Source organism: Eurosta solidaginis, chromosome 2 (assembly GCF_040869045.1).
Source record: "Eurosta solidaginis isolate ZX-2024a chromosome 2, ASM4086904v1, whole genome shotgun sequence".
Lineage (NCBI taxonomy): Eukaryota > Metazoa > Arthropoda > Insecta > Diptera > Tephritidae > Eurosta > Eurosta solidaginis.
This window is the reverse complement of record NC_090320.1, coordinates 295,956,608-295,981,229: the sequence shown is the minus strand read 5'-3', so window position 1 is coordinate 295,981,229 and position 24,622 is coordinate 295,956,608. Positions and strand designations below refer to the sequence as shown.

The 24,622-nt window shown below is 35.1% G+C and overlaps 1 long non-coding RNA gene across 1 annotated transcript in view; it reads right to left on the bottom strand.

The window, feature by feature from the left end:
- Positions 1-11,099: 11,099 nt before the first annotated feature.
- LOC137241243 (uncharacterized) overlaps positions 11,100-24,622 on the bottom strand; it is a 312,746-nt gene continuing 299,223 nt past the window's right edge. The window contains exon 3 of the long non-coding RNA XR_010949944.1: positions 11,100-11,470. This is a non-coding gene — a long non-coding RNA (uncharacterized lncRNA). The remainder of the gene's footprint in view (positions 11,471-24,622) is intronic.

The following is a 24,622-nucleotide window of genomic DNA, read 5'->3' as shown; positions in this document are numbered from 1 at the left end:
CTTTCGTCATGTCATCTTCTTGTTTTGTTGTTTAGAGACGCCTCATCGCGACTTTAGTTTTTTGGTTTGAGGATGAATTTCAACCTCGAATAACCACTTAACGAGTCAACTTAGCAAAACATCTTCTTTGGGGCTTTTTTTTGACCTTTCAAATCCCTATAAGAATTTGTATACATTGTGATTTGGGTAGTAAAGGTAAGAAATCTAGTACACTTTATATAAAAAGTTGAAAAATTCTGCATACGATTTGTTTGGAAAAACTGAAGTTGCGATGAAGCAGCTTTAAACATCAAAATAAAAAGCTAAAAATTGTAATGGCTATATTTTTGAATATTCTGGGCACCGATTGTGTATTCCGTGAACTGAAAACTCGTCTCTTAAAACTGCCCTCTGGTATTACGTGATACGTGAACGCATATCTGCTTTCGTAATTCGATATTAGGGGTTCAAAGAACGTAGCTAACAAACCGTAAACGTTACAAATTTCTATTCGATCGGAAAACGATGGTCGAAGGCCCTTAAAATTTTCTCCTTTTTTAAATAAAACGAGGTTTTTTATGTAGATAAGTTTAAATATTTTAGGCTTTTATAAGCTAAAATTAAAATCAAAAGGTGAAAAGTGGTAAACAAGTCCTTGCTCACTCGCACTTGACTCAATTGTGAAAATAAATTTCTTTTTATTAACGTTTTTAGAAATTGCCAAAAGTTTTAAATTATTCTTGCTAAATTTTTTTTTATTTTATATGCTTTTTTCGAAAATAAAATGGTTTTATATTTTACAATTAATTTTTTTTTCATACGATTGCCGTTTCGATAGCGGAATACGTAATGCGAGCCCTGAACCATATTTTCACTACACTAAGAGAAAAAAAAACATTTTTGGCGCACCCTAATGTACATGGGGTATTCCATCCCATTTCGACCACTTTTGAACTCGACCCCTTTAGAATTGGCTGAAAGTTTTTCTTCTTTTTCTAGCTTACCAAAGACGTTTTTCAGAATTTTTACAAATTTTTTCATCCAACTCAAAAAAAGTTATGAATTTTTAAAAAAACACCGTTTTTGTTTCCAAAACGCTATAACTTTTTCAAAAATTGACCGTTTGGGATCTTTTTGTTTTTTAAAAAATTTGTTTTTAAATGTACTTTTCGGAAAAAAATACAAAAAAATGGTTAAAGTTTTTTTTTTTGTAATTTTTCAGTTTTTCGAGATTTTTCGAATTTCGCCATTTTTTTTTCTCATAAAAAACTTCAATCAATTCTGCAATCATCTCCACTAATCCCGGAGTGGGCCGATTTTTTTTTTATTTAATTGAAAAAAAAAACCTTTAAAAATTTTTTTGTATTTCTTCCGGAAAGTACATTTAAAAACAAATTAAAAAAAAAAAAAGATCCCAAACGGTAAATTTTTGTAAAAGTTATAGCATTTTGAAAAAAACACTGTTTTTTTTTTTAAATTCATAACTTATTTTGAGTTGGACACCGTTTTTGTTTTCAAAATGCTATAAATTTTTCAAAAATTGACTGTTTGGGATCTTTTTTTGTTTTAATTTGTTTTTAAATGTACTTTTCGGAAAAAATACAAAAACATTTTTAAATTTTTTTTTTCAATTATATAAAAAAAAATCGGCCCACTCCGGGATTAGTGGGGATGATTGCAGAATTGATTGAAGTTTTTTATGAGAAAAAAAAAATGGCGAAATTCGAAAAATCTCGAAAAACTGAAAAATTACAAAAAAAAACTTTAAAAATTTTTTTATATTTTTTCCGAAAAGTACATTTAAAACAAATTAAAAAAAAAAGATCCCAAACGGTCAATTTTTGAAAAAGTTATAGCACTTTGAAAACAAAAACGGTGTTTTTTTAAAAATGCATAACTTTTTTTGAGTTGGATGAAAAAAATTTGAAAAAATTCTGAAAAACGTCTTTCGTAAGCTAGAAAAAGAAGAAAAACTTTCAGCTAAACACTTTTCAGACAAGAAATGCTAGCTGTTTCATCCCATAATCGTGCGTGCATACTAAGCAACTTTGGGTTAAGTTCGTCCGTTGGCCGACATAGTTAGAGACCCCGTATTGCGAGTTTCGATCGGAATAGATCTACGTTTTACGATTCCATCTTTTCCATTTAATTTTGTTACTATGCTTATTAATCGCCTAATTTTTGGCCATAGATTTTGGTACTTTTTTAATTTTTCTATATATATAACATTTTCATCTATTATGCAGCTATTCGATTATCGCTCAGCGATTGACTATCTACTGCCATCAACACTAGCAATAAGGGAGATAATTAATTTCCTAAACCCCCGAAGTATGGTCTGTTTTTTTGCATTGCTCTCCATTAAAAAAATGTTTGCTCTGCCGGGCGAAATATGATGCTTTTTATTCTGAAAATAAGCTTTATTCGAATTTTATAACTTACATCTGACATGCTTTATTTGAAAATTTTTAAAACCATATGCATTTAGGGAGCAGCAGTTTATAAGTAAAGAGCCGGACCCGTGCGCATCTTGCGCAGCCAATATAAGCCTCATCAAATATCAACAGAAATCAGCTGTTATTTCAATCAATTAAAACTTACAGCTGAGCAGCCATCTGGCGTATGGAAGCAACTGCCGGTAATGCAGTGCAAATATTCACAATAGTGCCATAGTACAAATAGATTTCTTTGTGTGTTCACAATCGTTTAATTTTAACAAATTATTTTAATAAAATAAAACTAAAAAAAAGCACTACGACCAAAATTGCCCAAAGCTCGCTAATAGCCCGAATCTCCATCTTTACAACCAAAACTTTATTTATAGATTTGGATTCCAAACAAGAGCGAAAAATAGACCCGTACATAAAAACAGCAATTAGAAATAATATACATATATGCTTGTTTCAGAGACTTAAACTAGAACATTTTTCGTTCGTTTGTTTCATTAGCCATTGAGTGTGCTTGTAATTCTCAACTGGTTAGTGAAATATTCTAAAGACATAGTTTAAATTTTTTATCCCAACGCGGGTTTTTTCAAAGCAAAACAAGGTGGCTCAACCCGCTCCCAATACCTTGGAGTCCCCAGTGGCCGCCCCCAATGAATACATAAAAGTTGTAACAGGTACATGGCAAATAATAACACAACATGCAGTCCACAAAAATAACAAATAAGATAATTATATAAAAAAACAAACAAAAAACCCATTCGCACGTCGAATCACTAAAGTTTAGACAATGAAGATAGTTGAATCGTAATTTGCCGATCATTTATTACGTAAGCGTTGCTTCGTAATGCTAGTTTTTATTTGGCCAAAATGACCGCCTAAAACTGACCCGAAGGCCATTTGGTGTCAAAGGAGTTTAAATTATGTCACTTTACTGACTAGAAGTAGATAAAGCAGTGCGCATTCAAAACCCACGCTAACATTTTTGTGTTCGTTTATTTTACAACCATATTCATTATTGCCCTCTGTTTCACATGCTGTGGCATTATTTATTAATGGGGCGCCAGTTGGCAAACGAAAATAAATTGGCAACACGTTAGCGTATGAAAATTTGATTCAAACAGTCACTTTGTAGTAAAAACGGACGGCAAACGAATTTGACGATATGACCAAGCTTCGGTCAAATTTGGCCTATTGAAAACCAAGCTTTTTAGTCCAAATAAAAATCTGAATACGAATCGCCAAGACAATAGACAAAGAGAAGCTAGATATTTGCGGAAAACTTATTTTTGCGATTCGATTCGCGATTTATTCCTCTTTATTACCTAAAATGACTGGACTATTAAAGATAAAAGTGGCTGGAATGTGGAGATTTAAAACATAATAAATTATTTAACTTCTTGTGAAATAGAATTTGTTTGAATCCCCCTAATGTCGTACATTAACATATGCACATCCCTCCATTTAAATATATTTACGCATCATTATAATGAAATTTGCTATCAAATCGAAAATACACAGTTTACAGGGCCAAAATTGATGCTATAAAAATTTATCCAACGACAACACGAATCGGAAAATGGTCCCCTCACTCACGATGAGATAAGTTGCAACGTTTTGATTGGAGATTTAATCAAGGCCATTGCAATCGCCTTTGCCACTTCAACTTACTGACAATAATAGCCCTTTCCAGTATCACTCCCCACAACACTCCCTTTGAATTCAATGTGCTTGAGAGACCGGCCGACCAACTTTCCGATTGCGTAGTTTTGGCTCTGTCAACATTGCATTGCCGCCGTATAAGGGAATGAGGGCCAACAGATTTGGTCGTTGTGCGTTTTGTGTTTGCTTTACTGTTTTGACCATTCGTAAGCATATACTTATTGTGAGTGTGTATGGGTACAGACCACTACGAACTACTACTTACCTTGAGGCTTGCTACAATCCCGTTTATAGAGGGTGGAGTCCAAACATTGATGATTGGCCTAAAAGTTCAGATGCAATGTAATGCTATTGGTAGATGATTTTGTAAGCTTTCGAGCCTATAAACTGAACTCAAAAAAAAAAAAAAAAAACCGGACATAAATAAGCAAACTAATAAATGGTGTTAGTATTATTGTTTTGAGTATATTTATGTATGTGCGAATGTGTGATTAGGAATTATTAAGTGCCCTATCTACCGCTCAGTCTGTTTTCGGTGGTTTTCAATCAGAGTTTTGGATCTACTTTCTTATCGATTGGACAAAGAGCACTTAGATTCCAATCACCAAACTTGCACTCGTCCGACCAAAATATACATAGAAGTTGATGCATATATCGGAATTACTAAATTGCCTCCACCTTGTGTTTCTTGTTGTACGTTTGTAGCAGGCGGGCTCGGTTTTTTAGCTACCACGAGATATTGATTCGAGTCGATGTTGGAACCTCGTACGTCTGCCGCTTCACGATGGATCTGGTTACGTGTTTTTCGAGCGGGTGACACCCATGTAGCTTTATCTATTTACATATGTTTAAATAAGTTCGATAAAGTCAATGAGCCTTCATCCCTTAGGCAAGGTCTCGTATTAAATTAGAGAAAGTTCAAGAGGTTCCAGGCGCCCAGAGAATGCATACTTCCAGACGTTGTTGTTTATGGTATAACGAAAAAAACATTCCCCGAAGGCTATGGGGAGTGTTATCCGTGTTGATGTTTCTTTGTCGGATCTAGATGTTATACGTTCCGGTAAGTTATTAGGTACTAGCCCGACCATCTTTGCAATAATGTGACCACGTTAAACCTTCTAGGTGACCCGAAACCCACCTCTTAAAATGTCTGTCATAGGTACATTCAGGTTGTAAATTGGGTTGGGAAAGCTGTGAAGCTATAGAGCTTTTTATTGCGCTTAGCAGCGCTTATTTTTTGTCGGTGGATGAGTGTAGAATAATGTTACACGTTTGTATTGATCCAAGACGATTACCCCCTTGCAGCTGTGATGGTGATTGGACTCTGCCGATAGAGTGCCTTAGCTAGCCCATAAACCTAATATGTCGGAGTGGACTTTCCAGGCTAATAAGAGGGTAATAGGGTGCAGGAGCATTATCCATTTCCGTGGATTAAACTGGAGTGTATGGAGCCAGACGTACTTTATCCAGTTTGACTTGATTTGAAGTCAAATCAGGTATCCGATCAATCAATTTCGAATAATTTTAATTGTATATAAATGCATCAGACATTTAAAAAGTAATCAATACGGCAACACCGGCAAGCGAATATAAAAGTGCGCCTGAAAGATACTCACAGGAAAGATACTTCACAGTAGCAGAGTTTCGTTTACACATTATTGTGAATCTATACGAAAAAGATAGCAAAACAAAACGCAAATACTAAACATTCAATTGCCTTGTACGTAAAAGTGGCAAAAGTTTTTAAAAGCTGTAATAATAACATGTGTTCTGCAACCTCTGTTGCCTTTTATATAAACTCAAATGAACAAATTGACGAAACTCGCATAAAGGCCATAGAAAGAAGAAAATTGAGAGATGCTTTAATATTCATAAATGATATATGCACTGTAAGTACTTCACATACTAGAAGTAAAAAAATAGATTTCGGAGTATGTCTTAACAGAAGTAGAAGGCGGTTTGCACGCCCGTAAAAACAGGTCATCCGTCCCAAATATTTTGAAAGTTTGTGCCACTTTAAGGTTTCTTGCCAGGATGTTGCAACAGAGTGTTGGGAATGAGGCTTTAGTTCTTTTGGATTTTTAATTTTATATTAACTTTTATTTAAATAGCTCTGAACGTATCGTGCAAAAAATTATCAATGATAGCTAGCGTAGAAAATTGAACAGCTGATGGGATAGTTAGCGTATGGCAATACCACGATAAACGATAAACGCTAACGATCGGGGGTGGCTTTTAGTGATGGAACGATATTTCGCTATTGGTGATTGCATCGCCGCTATTGACAAATCGCTAATAGCTATAGCTATTGCAATCCAAATATATCAGTGATTGGCGATTTTCCTTCATTCGATTCTTTTGAATGACAATCACCTCTGACAGAATATCGCCAATAGCGATTGGCGATTTTCCTTCAGCATGAAACTCTAATACTAATAGTGATAGCGGGGATGCAATCATCGATAGTGAAATATCGTTCATCACTACTCATCTGTGTGTTTTACTTTCCGATTGAGTAAAAAAGTTTATTGGATACAAAAAGGAATAATTTTCTCGAAAATTGGAAAAAATATACTTTTACAAAAGTTTGCCAGCTATTATCGAAAAATGGGGATAGTTGTCTTAAGAACTGCACAACGAAAACAATATCTCGACAAGAGATAGTGGTAAATGAGGGCGAAAAAAGTGTGCTTTTTGTGCAGAGAAATTGTGGAAACGGCGAACGGAACTAAGCAAACTTGTGCAACAATTTCGACGACGAAGTGATGTGCAATAATTGCAAAAAATGGTTTTGCAATGGGCGTGGAAGCACATCTGGATCCCAAATTGTTAATCTTTCGGTGAGAGCCAAACATAGGGAAGTCACCCTACATTCTGAAGGTCCAATTGGAGAAATAGTACTAAAATGTTAATCGTGTGGCGTACGTAATGTATTTGTATTAGAATTAATTCCAGCACAGGCTGATTCTATTGTAGTGTTGTTAAGCCGGTAAGCTGAAAATGGCGTAAATATTAAAAGGTGTATTTAAATGAATAAATTTAAATTTTAGTCAACCATGTGCAGCGCAAAACTCTTTCAAAGATATGAATTGGGATCAAGAACAATGGAAGCTACTTATAACTGATCGCTCGTTTTTGCCGTGGCTGGTTAAGGTGCCTACCGAGCAAGAGCAGTGGCGTGCACGACAAATATCAGCAGCACAAATATACAAATTGGAGGAATTATGGAAGGAAAATATTGATGCAACATTTCAGGATTTAGAGAAGCCAGGTATAGATACTGAACCATAACAAGTGCTATTGCGTTATGAAGATGGTTATCAATACGAGAAAGTTTTTGGTCCACTTGTGCGCCTAGAAACAGAAAACGATAAAAATTTAAAAGAATCGCAAACACAGGAAGGTATAGAAATAAGATGGGACGTTGGCCTAAACAAAAAAAAAACAATAGCATATTTTACGCTTGCTAAAACTGATTCGGACATGAAACTAATGCATGTGTTATTATTAAGTTAATACTTCTAGGCTGTAGCCTTGACAGTTTTATAAAATTTGTGTTTTTGGTGGAAAAATAAAAGAATTGTAGAAACATATATCACTCGTCTTATTGTAAACAGATTAACTAAAAATTTAATTTTTTTGGGATAATGCAATTCAAGCTTTGTCATATGGTTTGTATATGGTTGAATTCTCCGGCTAATTTCTAGGGCACTGAAGTGGGTGGCTAATTTTCTGCTAAAGAATATTTTTGTAATAGTTTGAAGAATTTGCTACATTTTTCACTAAAAATTTATTCACTTTACTATAAAAACATTATGCAGCCAAATAAAACTTTCAGAATAAATTCATACGGAGTATTTCTGAATACATCGGTATAGTATAAAAATAATGGTAAATAAATCATGTTTTTATGGTGTTATATATACAGATTTATTTCGGGTTGATTCATCTTACATTTAAAAATCAAAGCATTTTCAATTAGCAAAATTTATAAAACGAAGATGCATAGACTTCTATTTCAGCTAGTTTCATCTCATTGAGTGTAATACGAGACTGAACATATTATCGTAAGCCAGTTAATAATATATATCATAACATCTCAGAATATTAGAATTTCAGATTACATCAGTTTACATTAAAAGGTACATATTTTTGTCTTTTTATTCCAATTTTGGTTCTTAAATTAAATTAATGTATAACATTCAATATACTCCGGTAAACAAACTTAAACATTCATTTTTTACATCCAAGTATACAAATAATTGCAGATTCGCTTATCAAAGATAAATGAAAGCGATCGCCATAGCTGTAAAAATAGCCATATCTATTTTCACTGATAGCTCAAAATAGCCATATCGTCCATCACTAGTGGCTTTCCGTAATTCGATATCGATCAAGAACGAGTATAAAATAATTGTTTTCGCTTTCCGTAACACAAATTGTCGACGCGTCGTATCGAACGTTTGATACAAACTTTTGCCTTTTTGAAGTTATAATTTTATACTTTGGTGATTATTTAGGGAATGATTTTTTCTTCAGAGATTAACAAACAAACGCTATTTATAAAAGAAAATATTTTGATAGCTCCAAAAACTTTCTAAACACCCTTTGAAATCTGCAAACGAAAGAGATCATACCAAGATACGGGCACTAAAATGGCATCATCGAGGGTTCGATATCGACTTGAAGTATCGAATCAACGAATGTCGACTATCGAATTACGGAAAGCCACCCCGGGTTTCATACGCTAGAATTTATTTCATAATACAGTATAACAGATTGCAAGCGTTTATCGTGTATCGTATGAGTTCATAATAGGGGTGTTAGATACAGTGTTGATATACACAAAGTCTAAAAGGGTACATTTAAAATGTCTTAACTCAGCTTTTACAAATTCCGACCTACATACAGGTCATACAAAATTTTACCTATAATACTAACATAATGGGTATGCAGCAGATAAGTCCCCCCAGCACTGCTATAACAGATTTGTTTCAGAAAATGTCGATATACTCGTCAATATGAGAATTTCATTATTTGTCTGAAAATCTGGAATTTTTACTTACCTCATTACAATATAAGAAAAACGATATGTATACAAGATTACACAAGCATTCATGCATAAATATGTTTTTACGTCATTTTTACTTTGTTTCAGCTACACATTTGTCTGTGCTCCCATTTTCTCATATACAAATCAAAATTGTTGCGTCGACCCAAGGCAACATGGCAACATCAACAATAGGAACCAAACGTAAACAAAACACCAGCGACACGTCAGACATCACAACACGAAATATCTGCACACAAATGTCGTATGTGAAGCAGAGTTGCCATCATTCACGTTTAGAGCAATATATATATTTATAAAAGATGAAAGGCCGAATCTAGTTCCGAGACAGTCTCGAATTTATATCTGTAAATTTTGAATTGGCTGTCAGAGCGCGGTTATGCTGATTATTTCTTTAATGACGGCAAGTATTTCATCTTGTCCTCGTTCAACAGATGCATCAAAATTATAATTTTACACTGCACCCTTCTTTTTTTGCACGGAATACATTTCCATAAATAAACATAGCCCAATAGGTTTGACCGTTACTCTAAAGTAATGGGAACTGCACAATTAAAGAATATTACAGGAGATAATAATCGAGACGTACGTACCTTTGAACGTCTTTACTGAAATATAAAACCTTTGCCGTGTTTCGAAGAAACGAAACAGATTTGAATTAGATTTGTAAACCATTTTATTGTAAACGTAATTGTTATGATTTAACTAATATATTTGCAATCAACTTATAAATATAAACTTATCTTCGAAATATACCGCAAAACCAAATAATTGGGGCACTCACAACATATGTGTAATACTCCTATATTGCTAATAGAAAATGCTCGCAATGTGTTTTGAATTCGAAATCAAGACAAGACAGCCTATAAAATTTTTGTTATTATAGCAACATAGGTGTGACAAGAAAAAATTTAAATTTAGGTACATTCGATTATTGAATACAAAAACAAAAACGTTTAAACTGCAATGTATCGGCACTCTGATGTTTGGGAATGTACCTAGCCTTTTGTAGCAATATAGGAGTATTACATATATGACTCACAATCTCTTTATAATATTAGAAGGTATTAAATTCCCCAAATTACCAATTTCATATTGAAGCATCCCTTTATATGCCAACGTTTTAAGTTTTTCCAATTTCCTCAAACAAATGAATATAAAATTAAAATAAAGCAATCTTTTTTTAGATTTTTCAAACTTTTGATGTCAAATGTTACTAGTATTTTTGTCCAGCTTTCCATTTCTTGAAAAAGAAGTGAATGAGGCATTAATAGTGGCCAGATTGTTATTAGGAACTAACAAGTAAGGAAGGCACTGCCTTTGGCTTGCCGAAGACCTTATACCTTTCATGAATGGAGCTGAACAATAAATTGATGAAATTTCACAAATTCGTAAAATGTAAAGAGTTGTATGAGATATACATTAAACCTAGCACGATTTTTCACGCAATATTGCATACCATATATGTTGAGGTCTACATCAGAACACAACATTTACATGTGCAATTTACGCGTTATTTAACTATTGAATATGGTTTTGTTACTACAAAAATATAAAAGTACATAATAAAACAAGAATTTTAAATGTATTGAAAACGAATTAAATATAAAATGTTATAAGCTTGTATTTTCACTACTTGGTAAGTATTTGTGATGACGATAATTTTACATGATTTTACTTATAATAAAAGAACTCACACTTCTGGTCCGCTTTGATTTTTTTTTAAGTTTTTGCGCTACCGTATGTATGCAAAAAGAAAAAAAGGAAAAATAAAGCAAAGAAAATATTTAAATTTGTTATTGTTTGAGAGAAAATAGAAAGTTCTTTTATTGCAAAAAATCCCCAATAATGTCAAAAACGGATATAACTTGTAGATGATTTTATCATGCTTTTACCAGCTCTGGTTGTCCAGAACCTACAAATTTTGTATATTTTGGAAGTAGCTCATAATTATTACTATGTAATCATGCTTTGTTTATTATTTTTTTAAATTACAATAAATAAAATATTAAGTAAAATAGTGTTTTTAATTTCCCTTTATTTCATCTTGGTTGATTTTAATTTCATTCAAAGTTCGTCAACTTGGGCACCCTATGCCGTTTGGTCGCGTGGCTGCAAACATTTGAGGTGTTGTATCTTGGCGCGCGTCATATAACAGGCACGCAGCAATTTCAGTTGGTGTCTGCCGAATTCTACAAATTCCATTTCTTGTAGCAGCTGTTTGCTCTGCGACGTGCCAAACCGGCGATTTGCTGATTGTAAACAAAACCTCGGGCATCAAGTGGTGGATATTCATTGCCGGCGCATGCGTGTGCTAGAGCGAGATAAATATGGGTAATGTTAGTATTTGCAACAGAAGAGTTATAAGTGGAAATGAATATGCTGTACACACTTTCCTTATTGTATCTTTGTGATTGTGCCTAAAAGTATGCAATTGTGAATAAAGGTACAAATTAACGCGGTCTATTTTACACTGTAAAGTATTCTATTATTATATTCGATTATAATTATCTATTTATTTCGGTCTGAAGTTTGAGTTTAAGAGCTGTTTTGTATAAACCATAAAACAAACATATTATGATTGAATTTTTAAGGCATAAGGCAGGAAGTTTAAGATATGCGTGTAATTGCAATTTTCCACGTCATCATCATAATTACTTAATAGGCGGTTTATCATCTAGGAGCGCCCAACACTGGAAGAAAATAGTTCAAACTGCAGTCGCGTAAATTTTTAAATTGACAACCAAGTAGTATTTAAAGCCAAATCCTCACATAGCGCCGCATCTAAAAGTGCGAGTGTAAGCAATCCCTGGAAAAAATTAGGACAATGAAAAGCATACATCTATAGTGGGTCCCAGGGCATATGTGAATAGATGGGAAAGAAAAAGCGGATAAACGGCGCATCCCTTGAAGCTTGCCCGTAGACATTCCAATAAGATTGGGCGAGATTAAGAGAAGGCGAGAAGTGTACATGATCGACCAATCAGGAAAGGCGTGGGTCCAAGCACGGGGCTGTAAAGTGTCAAAGATCATGTCTAGGTCTTACAATCTTAAATTAAAAAAGTTACTTGTATCATTAAAAAGAGAGAACTGTAGATTCATGATGGCTAATCTGATTCGAAACTGCCTTCTGACATCACATGCCTTTGAATTATGCTTGGCCAGTGATTGCAGGTGTAGGAAGTGCGGGTTAGAGGAGGAAACGATCGAGCATATTTTGTGCTTGCCAGGCTAAGACCCTAGCGGTTAGAAGTGATACATCTGTCAGATCTAGAAGCAGCAAGTGTCGTAGGTCCTACAAAGCTTCTGGTATTTGCCAAGAGAAATGAGTTATTTTATAACATAGGCCTGGTTTTTGATATGGTTTTCAGTTTGGTTGTTAAATAAACTTCTGGTAATACTACGGACTCATTCAGTCCTCACAGGACCTCACACCTCATGGACCGGCCAGTTTAACCTAACATACTCTTACATTGCCGAGGCAGTTTTGAAGTAGTTAGAGGGTTTGAACAGAAAAAATTACAAATACACTAGTCTGAAAGACTACACCACAAGAGAAGAGTGAATTTCTGCATCATCGTATTCAAAAACATCAAAATGTTTCAATCATAGTCAGTTTTTTTACCCCACAAAAAGGATTAAGGAACGTGTGAGGCCGGGCTGAGTAAAGGATTAAGGTCGGCGTCGGCAGGGAACCTAACTTTAATAATGTCATAAGAAAAGGCAATGGTCAGATGGAATTTCGTGGCAAGACAAGGGTGTCTATGTCGCAGCGCCAGGCAATATCCATCTCATCGCACACTGTGTTGTACTACCAGCCCATTATGTTTTATTTACCGAAATGTTGGGTTCAACTTGGGATTAGTTTTCAAGAGGTTCGAAGAGACTCAAGACGAACTATTGTCACTTTGTTTTTACGAGGCTGTTTGGGTTTTACAATGTCCCATACAAGGCGAGCAAGTAACTTAACAATTTAACACTATCAATCAAAAGCTTTCCTTCATTTTGGATGTCCCTATTAACTCCAAACACCTTGAGACAACGGAAGAGCAAAAAGCGACGACCTTAACTACTTCCTTTCATATGCTTGCTGACAGGATCCACCACTTGTCGAGCACGCAGCTTTTTTCCCACTGCGTGAAATTTCTTCGCCGCATAAAGGCTTTTGCGTATGATGTATATTGGAACGATTTTCCGTCATCCCTTGTCAAATTTGGTTTTTTGTCTTACTTTTTGATCACAGGTAAGTAGCTTGGTGATTCTTTGATTCTTTTATACTGGAACTTGGCGCGTAGGCGCTAATAAATTTGATTTTGACAAAACCTTGATGCGAATCAAGGCAAGACGTTCTTTCACATACTTGAACGACTGTATTTGTTTTTGAAATTTGCAGGCTTTTTCAATTAAGATAATAGCGGCACCTTTCTTTGAAAGGGTCCTGATATTCCCTCAAATCAAACCCTTGAAAATTTGATGATCAAAAATTTATGTTTGTTTGTTTAACGGTGTTTTCAAAGCTGCATAGCCTAGTGGTTAAGGCAACTGCAGTTTCACCGTGCGATTCGCGGTTCGAATCTCGGTGAAACCTTTGATAACGTTACGAAATGGTACCATCGCAATATGCCAGTAAATGTTTCTTTCTTTCTTTGCAGTTTCTCTTAGAAAAACATAATAATTTAATATTCGATTATTATAAGCTGGTGGTAAGCTCATGAATTCTTAAATAATAAGTATGATCAAAAATTCTCATCCGAGGTTTAAAATTCATATTTTTAATTTTAAGTAGTTTTTACGGAGCGGACCCGAAGTCCATCGTATAGCCCAGTTAATTACGATATTGATGAGTAATTACATATATTTATAGCTCCTAAGCTAAGACATCGGAAGTAAACCCCAGAGGCTGTCACTCCATCTCCCACGATGATTTCCACATCTTGTACGCCCACGTTGCCTAGAGTACACGATCAAGGCTGTAAGAAAGGTTTTTTATCGAGAATTTATCGATTTTGTGGACAAAAGTTTATTGACTTGTTATCGAAAAGTTATCGACTTCTTATCGCATAGCTATGAATTTCCCTTCGGCGTATTATCGATCTATTAACGACTACTTATCAGTTAGTTATGAAAGAGATACCGATAAAGCTTTAATATAAAATCTATAATACATTTGTAAGCCATCGATAACAAGCCGATAAGAAACTAATAGAAAGAAGATAACAAACCGGTAAATTGACGATAATGATTCGCTATCCATAATAATAAAACCATAACTTGCCGGTAACGCTTGTTACCAATAAGAAGCCAACGAGGCTCTTCTCAAAAAGCCCAAAATTATTTCTTTCCGGTAAAGTTACTTCTGTTGCGGTTTAACATCAACCCCGGGGCGAGGTCTAGTTAATTTGTAAACATTAGTTGTCTTGACGTATGTCTACACATAAAACTTCACAAGCAGTTGGTATTCAGGCCTTTTCTTTTTTAACCGCCTACAGTTGTGAATGGAAATGCAAATAATCGTAAAATCCCTAATAGACACGCGGGCATTGCGACCATTTGGGCATAAGAACTTGTTAGAAATTCTTTTAGATCTTAATTTGCTGACATTTTAATTCATTTGAGCTCTAAATAGTATATATTTATTTTCTTGTTTAGTATTTATGTTTTATTTCATACATATTTATTTATATTTTTTTTTGACTTTTACTGGCTGATGCAAACAGACTCAGCTGTCAAAGCCACTTTAGCGACACTTTTTTCTAATTGCCTCGAATTTTTCATTTATGTTCTTACATCTTACAAAAGCATTGTGAATTCATACAAGTGAAAAATGTTTCTATTCCTCCATTGACATATGTACCCACCTGTCAAATAATAGCAGGCACTTAGAATGGTTGTCGCGAATGGAAGAAAGGCTTGTTTTTTGGGTTTCAACCAACTTTTCTTTTAAATTTGTCAGCAGAAAATCAGACTACGTATTAATATTCATTTATAACTTCTATTTAATTGAGAAAATAAATAATGCCATATTTCCTGTCGCCTACAAAAATGTTTGAAATATACTTTTGAGCAAATGACTTACATAAGTAATCGAAGGGCGATCTAACAGGTGATCCAAGCTGAACGGGTTTTTTCAAACATTCGCCACTTGTATGAGCTCACAATGTAAAAAAGTTTTTTTTCACTGGAAAAAAATATTTGCAGAGCAATTATTGGGGATGCTTTATGTTTTTCAATATTAGCAAAAATATTTGCGGTCTGCTTAATTTATATTCGTTTCGTTCAACAAACAGTTCGCAGTGTTTACGTGGGAGTGTCTCTAATTAAAGAAACATTTTCGAAACATGTAAAGTTTTTTGAAAAAAAAAAAAAAAAAACTTAAGAAATATTTTAGTAAGCAGGCGGACATATGCTATAAAAAAATTGGTATTGTGACAGCTTGACACACCGCAAAATATGTTCTTTATTTAAAGTTTTGTTTAGTTTTACTTAGTTAATACACAGTAGAGGTTTACGCCGATCACTTTATCGGCGGCGGCGGCGTAGGCGCTATTATATACCGGCATACGCCGGTGTTCTTACTTTAAAAAGCTTGATTTTTCTATTTAAAAAAATAAATTTTGGAAAGGTTTTATTTGTATGTATTTAAGGAAATCAACGTTTTGGCCATTTCGGAAAGATGCGGGGTTTTTGCCTCAAAAACTCGCAGATCGTTGCAAAATTTTCAGTATTAGCTCTTTGCAGAGGGATCGTCCCTCGTGCACTTACTACTGGGAGGCTTTGAACTTAACTCCGGTCTTTGGAATTGGTACTGCTGCGTCTGCTGAAAAGAAATAGAGATACATAAAATGGTTACACTTTTGTGTGTATATCTCGTGCAAAAGGTAGTTTCACCTGGGCTTAACTCCTAATAATCGTCGCGAACACAATTTCTTTAAATCATTTGTGGCTTCATGGCGGTCACGCATAAAGGCGACTTACGGTTGCTATTAATTGTCTATTAATACTCATGACTATCGTGGCACAGGGCGCATCCAGTGTTTTCGGGCTACAATTCCCGATGATTAAGAGCTACAATTCCCGATGTGCGAACAGTAGCAATCCCGACCACCAGTCGCTACCCCGCCTCCTGACCATCACACCATATGCCAGCACAGAAGCTATAGGATTGCGACTTCGAACTCATATATACATACCTTCGTCGACGTCACTTTCCTAGCAGCTCTAGGTGTAGTTCCGAAGACTTTCTAACTGATGTTTTTGTCGCGCTATGCTGCGGAGCTACACCAAAGAAACACCTTGAAACGTTAGGGAGTGACTATTCGGCCAAGGATGCCGCCGTCGAAATCATAAGCAGTCTAAGTGGATGTCATTGCGTAACTCATGGGTGAAAATCGTATAATCCTCGGCGCATCTACATAATTAAAATTTTTCAAGGACCCTAGATACAATGTTTAAAATGCTGACCAAAGTTTGCAGACGTTTGTGTTCACAACATTGATTTCAATAGTCTTCGTTAAATCAAAACGATATTTTAGAATGGATGGCCGCGTAGCTTCAGTTTTCAGACTAGTTCGACTGTCTTGGGATAGCTTTTATTGGGACAAAGGACAAAGCCTCGCCTGATAAATATATGTGCCTATGTATTCACATTTGTAAAAAGAGCCGTAACGTGTAGGTGATATTTAAAGTTGGTTGGTAGGCTACAAACAATGTGATTCATTCCAAGTGAGTCATTTTGGATAGGGCCGCCAACTTTAGGAAATGTTAAACCGGGAGACTTGGATGCTGAAGGATGAAGTGTGAAAATCAAAATTAATATTTCAGACGCTATTGTATAGTTTCGCAAATAAACAACAGGTGTTTAAATGTAAGCCCAAGTGATTTTTCAAACCCTTCTCATACGTACATATGTCCTCAACTTAAGTATGAGTTAAGAATCATTTCAAAGGAGTGTTTATGCCCCTAGATCCTACTAAAGGAGTTTGCATCACTAATTTTGATTATTCCTTCAGCCAATCGCAATGTAAATTTTTTTAAATCGATACCTTTTTTGGGTAATTTGCGTTTTTTAACAACTTTATTATAAAAATTTTCTTTTAGTGTTTTGTTTTAATAACTTGGTAAATTGGGTGATGCAAAGCCCGTGTTAAGCTGACATCGAAAGCGCCTGTTTTTTTAATAACTTATGAACAGTTAGAAAGAGCTAAATTTCGCAATTAGTTTCTTATAACTGGCAATGATGCGCATCCGTTGATACTACTTTCGACCATATGCAACCAATTTTCGACATGAACAATAAATGGCCTAAACAGTCTTAAACGAGTAGAAAATATAGTAACGCGCCGGACGCCGCCTCCGCCGCCGCCTCGCCGATATTTTGGACATTCGGCGGTGACATGCGAAAAACGACTAAAATCGGCGACGGCGGTGGCGTTTATCAGCGGCGTATATCTCTAATACACAGGGCCGTACCGGAGGTCGTAGGGGCCCTTGTGCAAAATTCACAGAAGGCCCTTTTTCAAAAAAAAAAAGGTACGACACAAAAGGTTTTGCTTGTAGGATATCTTTATATTATGTTGCATAAATAGTTTCTTTACATACTTTTTTACAGCCAAACTGTCGTACTACTTGTGTCACTAATCACAAGTGATTAGCGTTACAAAAAAATAAGCTGTAAAAAGGTCAAGTTCTTTTGACTGAAGAGCTGTAGATGCAACATTTAATTTTTCTAGTATTCTGCATTGGATTGTCAGCAGCAATACTCAAACTTTTCTAATTTGTGTGAGAGTCTGGAGTGCTGCAGCTTAATTTTTTTCATCGGATTTTTTGCTTGTAAGAACGATACGTGACAAATTCTTGAGAATGTGCCCCAACCTAACTTTAAGAGCGTACATCATACGGAAATTCGATCATTTTCGGAATATTCATCACCACGAGAGAACTGAAGATTTTTCCAACGAACTATACTTTTTCCAAAAAAATTATAGACATCTTGAACTACCTTAGAAAAACGGCGAATTTCGGGATTTTGTTTGACAACATCATTCAGAACTAAATTCAAGTTATGCGCAGCACAATGAACAAAATACGCATAAGGAGCTTTTATTAGCTCATTCGGCACATTCGAAACGTCGATTTTCGCTCATCCAAGGCGAAGCCGACAATTTTTAGTGGATGCTCTAAATTGACGTTTAGTAGAATGTAGAATACGGTATTTTACTCAATTTCTATCCTAGACGTCCATCCCGATATCGGCTTTGGATTAGAATTTGAATTAAATAAATAAAAATAAACATTTTTCGGTGAAACTTTTGAGACTCATGGGTTTGGGGGCTCCTCGAAGCCGGGGGTCCTGGTGCAGCGCACCGCTTGCACCAGTCTCGGTACGCAGTAAATGTAAATGTTTGCTTTTACTTTTTATACCTTTCATGAACATGAAATGGTATATTAACTTTGGTCCGATATTTGTAACGTTGAGAAATATAGAAGTTAGACGCACCATTAAGTATACCGAATTGATCAGGGTGACGAACTGAGTTGATATAGCCATGCCCGTCTGTCCGTCCGTCTGTCTGTTTGAACGCAAACTAGTCCCTCAAATTTTGAGATATCTCAATGTAATTTGGCACAAGGATATATTTTTGAATTATATTAGACATTTGTCGGATCCGGTAGGATCGGACCACTATAACATATGTCTCCCATACAACCGATCGTTCAGATAAGACGGTTTTGGTCATTCCTGCCGCAATTTAGAAAGTATAAACGTGGAACTCGGTGATATATATTCTAATATATCATAGAAGATATCCTCAAAAAATCACTTTGATCGGAGCTATATATAGTTATATCCCATACAACCGATCGTTCAGACAGAAAGATTTTTAGCCATTTCTCCCTTAATTTCCAATATAAAAACGTTAAACTTGGTGATATTTATTCTAATATATCATAGAAGATTTCCTGTAAAAATCATTTCGATCGGATCTATATATAATATATATCCCATAAAACCGATCGTTCAGATTAGGGGGGTTTTTGCCATTTTTTATTTTATGTTTATCTTAAAAATCGTTTAGGTATGTACATCTCTTCACTATATATTTCTTATCTTATGCATCCGATTATTTGGATATTACGAACGGGATAAGATTATTGTTCAGCCCCATTCATAAAAGGAATGAAGTCTTCGGCATAGCCGAAGACAGTACCGTCCTTACTTAGTTTAGGTATGTACATCTCTTCACTATATATTTCTTATCTTATGCATCCGATTATTTGGAGATTACGAACGGGATAAGATTATTGTTCAGCCCCATTCATGAAAGGTATGAAGTCTTCGGCACAGCCGAAGACAGTCCCGTCCTTACTATTCTTAGTTGTTTTTTTGTTGTAATTCCAATCAATTAGCAGCGCTTTTCCACTAAGAGATGCGATTGAAAGCAGGTACCTAGATTATGTATGTATATGTAACCTGGTCTATGAAAAGAGACCTGACGTGTCAAAAATAATTTTTCACTTTCTTGTCGATTCGGATAGAGTTTTGGGAAGCTCTTTCACGCGGTGAAATCCGAAAAATCATAATTTGTTTAAAAGTGTACTAAAAGTGAAGACGTGAATTCTTATGGCGCCGACCGTCTTTTTCGTTATTATGTTTTTAATATTGTTACGAATATTAGCAAAACTAAGGAGTGCTGCCATCTCCAGGCCGATGCTAAGCAGTGACGTGAATTCACATCAATAATTCAATCATTATGTATCTACATAAACGAATCAATAATTGCGTCTACACATATGTACACATTCCGACGAGCAACATTTGCATACAAGGCAGCGAGAGATGAGATGTCACACACAGATGAATTTACTTATACGCTTATGTGTGTGCGGGAGACTGTAAACTACAAACTCACATATGTACATCTGAGAAGCGCTAAAAAGTAGACAATTGTAAACAAGTAGAAACTATATGAGAACTATATACTGAGTTGTCACAAGAGAGAGCAATAATTTGTGCACGTAGTTGTGGCTGGCGATTTTGTAGCCGAAACAACTAGTAAGTTCTGGAAATCGAAGAGCCTAGAAGTATGCAGCGTAAACTATAAAAGCGGGGCAAGCGAGTAAGAAGTAATTCAGTTTGATTTGAGTTGTCAAGCAGTTTGATTAAGACGATATCTAGCGAGCAATAGCAGTGTTATTTTGAATAGTAGAGTTTCATTGAGCTATCAATCAGTGTGGTTATTAAGCAAGCTATTCGTTGCACAGTTTGTTATTGTGAAGTACTTTAATAAAGGCCATTTTGCATTATTACAAATTGGAGTTATTTATTCAACAGTTTAGTGATTCGAACTTAGTAGAGGATTGCAAATAAGAGGATTTGCAAGCAAATTCGTTACAATATAATCGTTTCTATTGGTCTTTTGCATCTGATACCGGATTCGTAATCAGCGACCCAAAAAACCCCTGAGTAACAAGTTACCAAAAAAGTAACTAGAGGGAAACTGACGAAACATGTTGTTTCATTTCAATCGCTGTTTTCTCGATAACTTGTTTTCGCACGCAAGGTCCCTTTTCATAGACCAGGGCCCGTATTACGTGTTACGATTCGTGATCGAAACTCATTTTTTAAATCACAGTAGTTCTGAAATGGTGGATCGGATTAATGACATATTTGAACTAGTGACAAATAGTACTCGTTAGATCCATAACTTATTATAATTTTTAAGAAAAGTTTGACAGTTGCATAGTTATCGCTTGAGTGAAAATGGTGTTCAGTCACTAATCGTAACACGTAATACGGGCCCAGGTGACATATATGTAAATGCATTGTCTTTGCTCCAAAAATTGTAAAGCTTACCCACAAGCAATTATGCAAAAATATATTATTAAAGTTAGATGGCAACCCTAATCAAACACTTTTATTTGATACCCATATTTAATTTTTATTGAATTTCAAAAAGGTGGCAACCTTGTAAAATAAATATAAATATACCCTCCTAATGTGTTCTTACAAAGGTAAATCTATATCCTTAGGAGGAAAATACTTGAAGCAATTGGGTCAATACGACGAGCGCAGTTGATTAAGCATCTCCGGTTTTCGTGATGAAACGGAAAACCAATTATCATTTTCAAAATTATTCAAAATACTAGAGTACCTGACAGACTTAGTCCTGCCTGAAAAATGGGTTTCCCTATATTTAAGAAGTGGGCCTCTTTACTCTATATCCCATTCTCTTCTACTTTACCGGCAATTATTGAAATGGTTCAATAAGTCGCTACAAAACGAGTTGTGCTTAATAGCGGAGACACGAACCTCTGCGCTACGGTGCTATCAACATCAAATATCTAAGTGGATTGTAGATACTAAAACGGCATCATATTTGCGTGTTTTTTTTTTTTTTTTTGTTTTTTTAAACTATATTTATTATTGACTTAATTCTAACCGGAATAAAGGCAAATATTTATGTAAATAAAATTTGTGTGCGCACATGTCTTTATTTACACCATTCATTATTCTTCGGTGCATCTGTTCTTGGTGTTGATAGTCTATATATAGTCTACTACTCTAGCACCATATTTGCGTGTTTTTTGGTTTTTTAAAACTATATTTATATTATTTAAACAATAAACTAGCCAAGGACTAAATTGAAACATAAATAGGATACATTGAAATAGGTTGGCCTCTGGTCTCCTCGCTGGAAAGAAACGTTCTCAAATATTAGACTTGTCCAAGAGGAGCATCTGTACTAAATGTCGAGCAAATCGCATCATAAATATGGGTTTTTCGAATAAGTCGGGACTGGTAACCTTCAAATATTCAGCTGCAAAAACCGTCTCATAAATACGATTTAGTACAATTGGTTGGAAAGGAAATTTTCATCAAAATCGGTACAGTCGTTTAGGAGGAGTTCAGTCACAAATACACGCATAGAAAAAAAATATATATAAAGGCAGAAATACTTCCCGGAGTGGAGTCATAGGTTTGATCGATAAATTACTTAATATCTAGGAAATTGACAGTTCATTGGGAAACACCAAACTGACGCCGGTCAGTTTGAATCCCAAAATATAAAATAAGTATAAGGCGCATATATGTACCTCCAAGGAGATTGAAGCCGAGCAGTGCTTGCCAAACCACTGTTGCGAAACCGCTTTAAACCATTTTTTTCTAACTTAAAAATCGTGTTTCTAAAGGACCTTTAGTGAGGCAGGCGAGCATGACGCCGCCACACCATGGCGGCTGCGTTGAACACTAAACATTTCCTAATTTCTAAAATGTTTAGTCCACCATAAATCCACTCATTTGCACATAATTTCAATCGCCCATTGATTGTCTTCATTTTCCCCGACCCTCTTTTAAGATCATTTTTCTATATTTAAAATTTTTCAATTTACAGCTTCACACATTTCTAAATGTTACGGAATTTTTGTTTTAAATATTTTTTCTTAATTTTTTATATGATTTTAATGTGTGTTTAGATTTTTTAGACACATTTTTTGATGAGGTAAATTAAATTAAAATACAAATGGCTGCGCTCCTAATTGGGCCATTCGTTCGACATAAATTTACGAGCGCGTAACATATGCACGTTCAGATGTTTACTTGGAGACAAGCTGGGGATTGAGTGTTAGCGTGTGTCACATATGGATGAAATGACACACATGTATCACTATTTTATATTTCAAAAACATAATTCCTTACCTGCTACAATCACACTTCTCCCCCTATTAACAGTAAATTCGCCTGTCGTACATATGTATATATGGGGTATTCCATCCCATTTCGACTAATTTTGAACCCGACCCTTTTAGAATTGGCTGAAAGTTTTTCTTCTTTTTCTAGCTTACGAAAGACGTTTTACAGAAGTTTTTCAAATTTTTTCATCCAACTCAAAAAAAGTTATGAATTTCTAAAAAACACCGTTTTTGTTTTCAAAATGCTATAACCTTTTCAAAAATTGACCGTTTGGGATCTTTTTTTTTTTTTTAATTTGTTTTTATACTCAGTTGAGCAGAGCTCACAGAGTATATTAAGTTTGATTGGATAACGGTTGGTTGTACATATATAAAGGAATCGAGATAGATATAGACTTCCATATATCAAAATAATCAGGATCGAAAAAAAATTTGATTGAGCCATGTCCGTCCGTCCGTCCGTCCGTTAACACGATAACTTGAGTAAATTTTGAGGTATCTTGATGAAATTTGGTATGTAGGTTCCTGAGTACTCATCTCAGGTCGCTATTTAAAATGAACGATATCGGACTATAACCACGCCCACTTTTTCGATATCGAAAATTTCGAAAAACAGAAAAAGTGCGATAATTCATTACGAAAGACAGATAAAGCGACGAAACTTGGTAGATGGGTTGACGTTATGACGTAGAATAGAAAATTAGTAAGAGTTTGGACAATGGGCGTGGCACCGCCCACTTTTACAAGAAGGTAATTTAAAAGTTTTGCAAGCTGTAATTTGGCAGTCGTTCAAGATATCATGATGAAATTTGGCAGGAACGTTACTACTATTACTATATATGTTCTAAATAAAAATTAGCAAAATTGGATGAAGAACACGCCCACTTTTTAAAAAAAAATTTTTTAAAATTCAAATTTTAACAAAAAATTCAATATCTTTACTGTATATAAGTAAATTAAGTCAAAATTCAACTCCAGTAATGATATGATGCAACAAAATACAAAAATAAAAGAAAATTTCAAAATGGGCGTGGCTCCGCCCATTTTCATTTAGTTTGTCTAGAATACTTTTATTGCCATAAGTCGAACAAAAATTTACCAATCCTTCTCAAATTTGGTAAGAGCATAGATTCTATGACGGTAACTGTTCTCTGTGAAAATGGGCGAAATCGGTGCAAGTCACGCCCAGTTTTTATACACAGTCCACCGTCTGTCCTTCCGCTCGGCCGTTAACACAATAACTTGAGCAAAATCCGATATATCTTTACTAAACTAAGCCCACGTACTTATCTGAACTCACTTTATCTTGGTATAAAAAATGGCCGAAATCCGACCATAACCACGCCCACTTTATCGATATCGAAAATTACGAAAAATGAAAAAATGCCATAATTCTATACCAAATACGAAAAAAGGGAAGAAACATGGTAACTGGATTGGTTTATTGACGCAAAATATAACTTTGAAAAAAACTTTGTAAAATGGGTGTGACACCTACCACTTAAGTAGAAGAAAATGAAAAAGTTCTACAAGGCGAAATCAACAGCCCTTGGAATCTTGGCAGGAATACTGTTAGTGGTATTGCATATATAAATAAATTAGCAGTACCTGACAGATGATTTTCTGGATCACCTGGTCCACATTTTGGTCGATATCGCGAGAACGCCTTCACATATACATCTAAGGGCCACTCGCTTTTAAAACCCTCATTAATACCTTTAATTTGATATCCATATCGTACAAACACATACTAGAGTCACCCCTGTCCCACCCT